This window comes from Mus caroli, unplaced genomic scaffold (genome assembly GCF_978045245.1).
Source record: "Mus caroli unplaced genomic scaffold, Mus_caroli_1 scaffold_9, whole genome shotgun sequence".
NCBI lineage: Eukaryota > Metazoa > Chordata > Mammalia > Rodentia > Muridae > Mus > Mus caroli.
Genome location: NW_028227264.1, coordinates 80,594,446 through 80,604,657, shown reverse-complemented (window position 1 = coordinate 80,604,657; position 10,212 = coordinate 80,594,446).

Below are 10,212 nucleotides of genomic sequence, written 5' to 3'. Positions count from 1 at the left end.
TGATTAGCTGGTGAGGCCTGAGTGACAGGAGCAGCTCCCTTAGCGACTGAGCACTGTGAAGGGACGCAGCACAGTCATTCTCAGCCCTATCCTCCACCCCAGGCACAGAACAGATTGGCCTTACCCAACTTACACCTGGACTGCAAAGTCGTCCCTGCACCTAGTGGGAACTTCTCCTTCATATAGGCATAGGGTCTCTAGCATATGCAGATCATTAAACAATGTGTACTGGATTGATCCCCCTGCCTCACAACTGAAAGAAAGCCCATTTCCATTCAGGTCAGATTTAAACTACCTGATGGATATTCACCAGGTATCAGCAATTTCAATAAGGCACACCATGGATTGCAAACACCTCTCTCAACTGCACGTCGTTGAACAAACATAACAGTGCCCCAGCCTTCTGCGGTGGCACTGCCTTACCATGCAACCTTGTGATGTAGAGGCAGGGCATCAGTAGTTTAAAACAGCCTGGTCTATTGCACAATACACCAATTCTGGTCCAGGGAGGTATCAGTATAAGATGATAATGGCTCATGCCAAACAAGTTTATTAAGAAGTGCATGTGTGATACACTGTTTGCAGAGGGAGAATCAGTCAGCAGAAACCAATTCAGCAATGCTGACAAGAAAAATACAGGATGCCTCAGACTGAGCACAGGTGGCCTTGGAGCTTATAACCACGGCCCCTCTGGCCGAAGAGGTAGGTTCCCTTGATTCCTTCAAGACCCCCTGAAGCACCAGAACAGACCTTGCCAAGTTGACCTTTGGCAAGAACATAAAACTAGCACCTCTAAGAAAGTCGTGGATGGCAGGAGACGGGTGTTAAATCATTCTTAAAGTTGTTTTCTATGTGGGCATATTAGAAGTAAGCTCAGGGTGGCCAAGGAAGAGACCAGCATTGCCTTTTTTGTGTCTGGAAAAAGAAAACGTTACTCTTCATCTAGAAGCTATGTTCCTGCCCTAAGCAGAGGCTTTGTTGGTTTTTATTCTAAAGAGGTGGTGGCTGTATCATTTCCCCTTTGGCTTGAGTCTCACCTCAGTCTTATTCATTTGGATAGTCTAGAAAGAATTGCTGCAACGGATATGAAGAAGTAAGAGGAAAGAGGTGCTGCTCCAGAGACAAGTGGATCTTTGAGGAAACTAAGGTTTTACCGGGGTAGGGAGATTAAAAATATTTGAATTTCTTAATCCAAAAACAAGATTAATAGTACTTGATGGAAAATACTCATATTTGATTTGTTAAACATATATCCTTTTGTCTTTTCTATAAATGCCGTTCTTTTTAAACTCATTTAAGATGTCATCACTATGTTCTGTGTTGAATCAAGAAAGTACAATGAGGAGGGGTACCTGTTTAGTGTTAGTTGACTCAATAATCCTTAGCCAGGCTTCAAGTACAAAACAAATCATTATTGCATCTATTTCATTATTATGGTTTAGGGTGAGACCTTTGCATCATAGGTATGGGTCCTTGGCCAATTCTCATTGGAATTTTAGGCCAGAGATTCTGTTCTCTTGGTCATGGGGATTTTCATATAAATATGCTATCACTTTTAACTTCCCTCCTTCCCACAGCTCCTAGAATCACTTAGCTGAAAGATCAGAGCTCTCAAAACACTTTTGAGATCGTTGGGCTCTAGAAAGGATAAAACGTTCCAGGCAGTCAACTTTTTCTCTCATTTCTTTAATTTTGGAAGCTGCTTGCTTACACTTTGTATATAATCAGGTAATTATTCCTTCTTGGATTTCTAATGGGGTTGAAGACTAGACAATTAAAGTCTCCCATATACATTTAAAGTGTTTAGGATTTAGGAAAATGTATTAAGGTCTATGCAAGTTATGGTAAAGAATGATTTAGACACAGAATTTAAACTCACCAAGATAGAATAGATTATAGAATACTTTATCCAAAGATTCCAAACAGAAAGAGCCTTTTATTAACTAAAAGGGGAAAATGTAGACATAATGTTTTGTGCTCTGTGGGAAGATTATCTCTGTATTATTCAAATGCTGACATCTCTGGCCCCATATCTGGTTTCAAGCCTTATTCAAAGTATCTCCTGCCTCATTGTTGTATAAGTACTGCTCACTATTTATTCCCTGACTTCTGAATAAAATCTTACCAGTCAATTACTGAACAGGGGAGAGAATAGGTCACTATTTCATCCCAGCTAGGGGAGGGGGAGAGAGGGGGAAGTAGAGATTACCCAGAGGGAGAGAGTCCAGAAGAGACCTCAAGAATGACATAAATGCAAGTATGTTGGGGATTTGGGCTATTAAGTAGCCAGATTAGTATAAAGATTAAAACAGAGTTCATCACTACTCAGTTACTTTGCCCTTAAAGCTTCTTAAATAAATATATTATATATATTATTTATATATATATAATATATTAACATAGACTCAATTATTGGGGAATTAGCTAAATTATAAAAAAATACACTTACTAAAAATCCATGAACATAAACTCTAATCCTTTATGTTTCTTACATAACTGACTTTTGTCATTGTATTTTATGAAATACAAAAGCTTTTTAGACATTTTTATTCAGGAAACATCCAGTCATCTTAATCTAAGACCATTTCCATATTTCAGTCTTCTAGTTTCTTCTTTCACTTGCTAGTATGTTTACTTTTTAAAATTTATGTATTTATGTACTTTACATTTGAATCCTTGCCCCCTGGTCTCTCCCTTACACAGTCCCTCCCCTTCTCCTCTGAGGGGGTGCCCCTGACACCCACCCCCAGTATCCCCGCATTCTGGCACAGTCAATCTCTGCAGCATTAGACTCCTTTCCCACTGAGGGAAGACAAGACAGCCCAGATAGGAGAATGAATTCTACAAACAGGAAACAGCTTCAGGGACAGAACCTGCTCCAGTTGTTAGGGTACCACAGGAAGACTGACCTGATGTGTGGGTTTATTTCTGGGTCTCTAGTTCGATTCCATTGACCAACCTGTCTGATATGATACCAATATCATAAAGTTTTTAACACTATGACTCTGTAGTATGCTTGTAATCAGGGATGGTGACTCCTCCAGAAGTCATTTTATTGTCATAAAGATATAAGTCATAAGTCATAAGATTGTTTTAGCTATCCAGGTTTTTTTTTTTTCCATATGAAGTTGAGAATTTCTCTCTCAAGGTCTGTAAAGAATTGTGTTGGAATTTTGATACATTGAATGTTAGATTGCTTTTGGTAAGATGGCCATTTTCACTATGTTATAGCTACCAATCCATGAGCATGGGTAATCTTTTCATCTTCTGACATCTACCTTAATCTCCTTCAGGAACTTGAAGTTTTGTCATACAGGTCTTTTGTTTGCTTTGTTAGCGTTACACCAACATATTTTATGTCATTTGTGGCTATTGTGAAGGGTGTTGTTTTCATATTTTTTTTCTCAGTCCATTTATCGTTTGTAAAAAGGAAGGCTACTGATTTCAGTACGGTAATTTTGTATCCGGCTACATTGCTGAAGGTGTTTATAGTTGTAGGAGTTATCTGGTAGAATTTGGGAGGTCACTTATGTATACTATTACATTATCTGTGAATATTGAGCAATTCTGTCTCTTCTTCATTCCAGTTTGTATCTTGCTATCCCCTTTACATATCTTATTGCTCTAGCTAGAACTTCAAGTACTATATTGAATAGATAGGAAGAAAGTGTACAGCCTTGTCTTGCCCCTAATTTTAGTGGAACTGCTTTAAGTGTCTCTCCATTTAATTTGATGTTGGCTATTGGCTTGATTTATTTTGTTTTCATTATGTTTTATGCACCTTGTATCACTGACCTCTCCAAGAATTTTAACACGAAGAGGTGTAGTATCTTGTCAAAAGACCTTTTCAGCATCTAATGAGTTGGCCATGTGATATTTTTGTTTATTTATATGGTGGATTACATTGATGGATTTTCATATATAGAACCATCCCTGTATTCCTGGGATGAAGCCTTCTTGATGGGATGAATGCTGTGTTCTTGGAGTCAGTTTGTGACTATTATATTATTTTTGTGTTGATATTCATAAGATAAATTGGTCTGAAATTCTTTTTCTTTGTGGAGTCTTTGTGTGGTTTAGGTATCAAGGTGACTCTGCTATCACAGAATGAGTTTGGCAGTGTTCCTTCAATTCTTATTTTGTGAAATATTTTGAGGAGTAATGGTATTAGCCATTCTTTGAAAGTTTGGTAACATTCTGCACTAAAACCATGATAACTTTTTCTTACTGGCATGAGGCATAAAAAAATTGACAAGTAAATTTATCAGGTGATCCACTTTTTTGATGTATGAATGGATACTTGTATTCTCCTCCTTTTCATTGGAGACCAAGGAGAAGAAAGTATGTTTGGTGCCTCCACATTTAAAGATGTGACTCTGGAATACTTTTGACCTTACTGAATTCTCCTTGTATTTTTGTCTGTCTGACTTTAACCTGTCTGTGCTTGAACTTCATGTAGGCAAACTTCTGGAATGGATATATAAAACTTCACATTCCAACAAGACAAGTAAGCTTTTAGTGGGTGTACATTAGAGAGTGTTTGGCTATCTCAAAAGATAACCTTCAAATAGTCCCTTTGAACATTTCCTTAATGCCAGGTAGTGGTGGTGAACACATTTAATCCCAGCACAAGAGGCAGAGGCAGGAAGATCTCTGTGAGTTCAAGGGCAGCCTGGTCTACAGAGTGAGTTCTAGCACAGTCAGGTCTATATAGAAAACCCCTGTCTCCAAACAAAACATAAACATTTAATTGACCCTCTTCTCCAATTTTGTAATCCATCAACCTTGGTTACAATCTTCAAATTAAATACAAGTAGAATATGAACAACCTCGGACTTAATCCTGCCCTGTGAGATATCTTTCATTAAATCAGGCTGCCTAGGTTAAAAAAGATACAGTCAGATTAAGTACCCACTCATAGTTTAGGGACCATAGGACACAGAAAACATCTAAGTTAACTGAGGAGACTATATTAGAATGTTCTCTGTAGTTTCTTTATGTCCAAGCAACTAAAAAATGAAAATGAAAGCACAGTTCCTAGGGCATGCTTGGGCAGACACAAGAATGGTCATCACCAGGGGAAGAGAGGAGTCATGAGTGTCTTGGGAAAAACAGGCAATGGAGATTACCAGTGGGGTGCAAAGGTGTGAGGAGAAGCAGTAAGACTCAGTGTACACTGTATCTGAAGCCTCCAGCTGTTATAGCTGCTCACTAGCAGCAGCTTGTCTAGCACCCAGCAATCTATTCTTTCGGTAATCTTGGGATGTGTGCTATCCCAAGAATGGCTAAGCTGGTGCAAACCACATGAGTCTTCAAATCTAACAATTGTAGTGGATTAGGACCTTTATTTAATATCTGGATATCTGTTGGAGGCAAATAGTTAAGAACATTTGCATAATTTCCAATAAAATAATTTTCTGGTAGTATATTTGAGGCTACAAATGGGAAGACCACAGTAGTGAAGGACATTGTAAAAATTCTAGAAGATCTGGAAGGTAATCTTCATGTGCAAGCTGATATATGTGCACCTCTAAAGAAATTTCAGTGTACCCAGAAGTTTTATGGAAAAGCAGCAGTGTAAATAAGCAAAGTTTAGTGGTTATTAAATTCTCATGATTCCATATAGCTCCATGTCAGGTAGCTGATAAATTACCTGAAGACTTTCCTCTAAGAAAGAAGGCAAGGAAACAATGCCTTAACAGATGTCACAATTTTAATCATAGCCACGTGAGAGCTATCTTGTAGAACTGTCCATCCATTCACTTAGCTTAGCCCTTGCTACCTCGGGGCCCAGTTAAACCCATTGCATTTTATTTCTCCAATTGAGCAGCAGCATCTCCTACCCTAAGGCCTGGGACAAGGAAAAGGGCAAGAACAAAACTCTTCAAATGTACTGGTTTCCCTATCACCAGTTTTCGTCTTATAGGGCTGGCAAAGGGCATATCTTCTGGACCTTTCCATTGTAAGGAATTAGGTTTTACATAATGTATCCACTCTAGCATTGCAATTTCCCTGAACCTTAAAATCCCTTTGTCAGCACTAAGCCAAGGGATATCAGGCAACTCCAACTCCTTTTCAGTAGGCCATCTTTTGATAAAAGTTTCAGCCAACCATTCAAACAAACTTCTGAAAGGTCACCTAATTCATTGCCAGTTAAAACTGATGGATCAAAATAATCAGAGGCATTAGCTTCTTTAAGTTTGAAATCTAGTTTCCATCACAGGCCTTCAATATTCTGAGCTTCTGGAGAGAGAGTGTCTGGAGAGCTTTCAGTAGTTGAAGGTAATGATGAATTAAAAGGTGCTGGAAAATTATTAAACCAATTCCAGATACTTAAAAGATTCATCATTATACTTCTGCTCCTCTAGAACCACTCCTGGTACCAACTTCTGTTATTAGTCAGGGTTCTCTAGAGTCACAGAACTTATGGGATGTCTCTCTATATTGAGAGAATTTATTGTGATGACTTACAGTCTGTAGTCCAACTAACCCAACAGTGGTCAGCTATGAATGGTAAGTCCAAGAATCTAGTAGTTACTAAGTCTCACCAGTCTAGTTTCAACTGGTCTTCTGTAGAAGCAGGTTCCAACAGATGTGCTGGCCAGTAAGTACAAGCAGTAGAGAAAAGAATCTTCCTTCTTCCAATGTCCCTATGATGGCCTCCAGCATAAGGTGTGGCCCAGATTAAAGGTGTATACCACCAAGCCTGGATCTGGGACTTTCTTTTGTTCCAGGTTAACCTTGAACTCAGAGATCTCCTTGCCTCAGTCTCCTGGGATTAAAGGCATGTACTACCTTGCCAGGACCTAAGCTTTTCACAGCCACTATTCCTCAAAATCTCCATGCTAAGATCCAGGTCAGAAACTTGTGTCATCCAGCCTCAAGATCTGGATCACAGGTGAGCCCTCCAATTCAGGATTATACTTCATTTCAGATATAGTCAAGTTGACAACCAGGAATAGCCATCACACATACCATTCAATTACTGTCAAAATTATACACATTGGTAAAGAGAATACTGTGTGTCAATGATTCTTTAAAAGAAATCTTCCATATTAAAGTATCCTTCACATACTTCAGTGCCTTACCCTAGTTTAGGTAGAGAAGCAGTTTATGAGAGAAAAGTATGTTGTTGTGGTGGAGAAACCTGAATCCCTATGCTATATCTCTACAAGAAACAAAAAGTTAACCTAGTGAATGCAGTATGAAAACCTTTTATTTGTTATTCCTCCTTTAATAGGTATATCACCTGTCACTCTGGGCTAAAGCCATTTGAGTGCTTCCTGCCAAACTTGGCCACCTCTGTTTCATCTCTCCGTTCTCACAGAGAGGAACTGAAGAAGAAACACTTGTGCACTGTCCTCTGACAGGTATGTGGACATCATGACAGAGGTGTATACACAGTGTTAAAACTTTGGAGACCATGAAATCAATCAAGCAAATAACTAAAATGTTGAGGATATAGGATGCAATTAACCAGGTGAAATTAACACATTATGGAAATACAAGAGAGTAGGAGTCGGAGTCATAGGAAATTTTATCTATTCCCACAGTATTCCCATGTAGTTTCATCTTCTCAAACTGTGCCCAGGAGAATTGTTCTCCATTTCCCCATAACAGTCCCTCCTTATTTTCCTGTGCCCAAACACCATGAAAAGCTCAATAGCAACAGCAACCAGACCAAGAAGAGAGACCCAGGGACAGATATTGCCCCAGAAAATGACAGGAAATAGAGCAGGATCTTCTTGCAGGACCTCTGTAATACATCAAGGAGCTCAAAGGAAACCTGCTATCTACTTACTAATCTATCCCTTTCTACACATCCACACTGATTCTGGCCAGGCATGGCTCCTGCCAACTTAATATCAGTTCTACTAATATAACAATTATACAACATCCCTCTGAGCCTTATGGTGATTTCATAGGGAAATTCAAAGATGCTACTGAGAAACAAGTAAAAGGGGAACAAATTCAAGAGTTATTGTTAAAAGACTTGGGTTTAATGCCAGTGAAGACTGCCAAGGACTAATTAGGCCCCAGAAAGAGACAGGAAATGTTATAGACTTTCTAAATTATGTCGAAACAAGTGTATCTACAAACAGAACAAATTTATCTGATGTTGAAGACAAATGACTGCTGAGTATTTGAGTGGGGGCCTACTGAGCCACTTAAAGAAACAATGTAAATTGCCCTTGAAACACCAATACTCAGAAATAAGGAGCTTATGGCTTATGTCCTAAATGCAAGAAAAAAAAAAAAAAACAAAGATCAAAACACTGAGCTAAAGAATGCTACTGCAAACATGATAAGGACAGCTACGCATGGCCTACCAACTCTAACACCAAGAACCATGAACCAGGATATGGATTCAGGCCCCCTCTTCAACCCCACAAAATTCTTCCCACCATTTGTATCTCTGCCTGGAAATTTCTACTTTCCTCTCCTGCCTAGCTATAGGCCATCAACTCTTTATTAAACCTCTGAGGTGAGGAAAGTGTGTTTACAAAACACCAAGACAGGTAGTACTTCATAAATTTAACAATGTTAAAGTCCAGTCTGTACTCGACTCTCTGATGGTATAGAAATCTACATTTGAGTAATAAAAAGACAACCTTTACACAGTACACAAAAAGATTATCCCAACACCTCATGAGAAAAAATGTGTTTCACTTCCTGAGAGAGGATTTGGTAATATATAATAAACTGTAGATTTAATCACTTCATTGAAAAATAATGATAAACCACTACTGTATTTCTATGTAAGAGGAAAAAGTTTTACAAGAATAATTGACCCTGGAACTGATGTCTCTATTCTAACCATAAAAGGATGGCAACCTGAATGGCCTGCGATGGAGGTAACTCTAAGGAGATTAAGTGCTATGAAATTATAATGCATAGGTCCAGAAAGCATAATAGCAGGTTAATTGCCTTGTGTTACTCTGTATTTCCAATGATCCTTGCAAGAGGGACTTTCAACAACAAAATAATGTCAGTAACAAGGAGAAGATATAGGGAGACTTGGGGACAGATGGAGGAATAATTACGTACTGCAAACAAGGCAGGTAAAAGCCCTGGGTCAGGGGAGAACCTGGAATATTGGAAAGCCAATGAGGGTTCTGAGTGTCAGGAGCAAAGGGACAGTGAGGAAGAGAGAGAGAAAGAAAGATGGGAAGGTAGGGGGCGATGATGTCCCAGGGAATTGTGTCTTCACACACGGACCCTACACCTCCTGACTTCTGTTCTTCTGCAGGAGACCTTCTGGCACAGAATCCATCCAATCCTCACAACCATCCAATACTCTTGTACCCTCCCCAGCAGGGGACACCACTTTAGGTAGTGTTTCTAGGGCTACACATTCATGAATGTGATGCAGAAAAACATTAGACCCTAGGCTACCCCTATGTCTTCTTGGTACAGGTGGGCTGGTCAGAGGCTGGAGGGCTTCTTTTTGGGGTCCCTCACTCTTCATAGTTGAACACCAAGTTCTTGGCATAAAGAGAAATAAGACATGAGGGCATGGCAGGATATGTCAGGGAATACAACGTTGGACTCTCAGCCCCATGCTTTCCATAGTAAATGTGGTTTTCCCTGTGAACCAGGTCCTGACCCTTTATAGGCTATTTGCATAAAGCCTGCTCAGTCCCTTTTATCCTGGGATTTTCTTACATGTATGGTTTATTTTATAGAGTCCATGTGGTACAAGGTTTCCAGTATTTCTTTTCCAACTGGCTATTCCTGTCTGTTCTGAGACAGGGTCTGGTGTAAACCAGAGTGGTCTCAAACTCAGCAATGTAACTGAGGATGACCTCAAACTCCTGAGCCTCTCACTGCAACCTCCTGAGTGCTGGATGACAGGAGTGAGCCACCATACCTGGTTCTTACCATGCTGACTATGGAAGCCAGAGCTCTAGGCATCCTAGGTAAAGAGCCTACAAACTAAGCTATAGCCTCAGCCCCTTGATTCATTCATATATTAACCTTGATGCCCCTCACTGCACATCCCTCTCATCCTCACACAATTTTATTATACCACACTTGACCAAGACAACATTCATAAGAAAATCAGTAACACTCTGGAGTCCATTTTAGAAATGCATAAATTGGTATTGTTACACTTTTTAAAATGCATCTGTGCTGGAGCAATGATTAAAAGCACCAACTGTGATTCCAAAGTTCCCCAGTTCAAATCCCAGCAACTGCTTGATGGCTCAC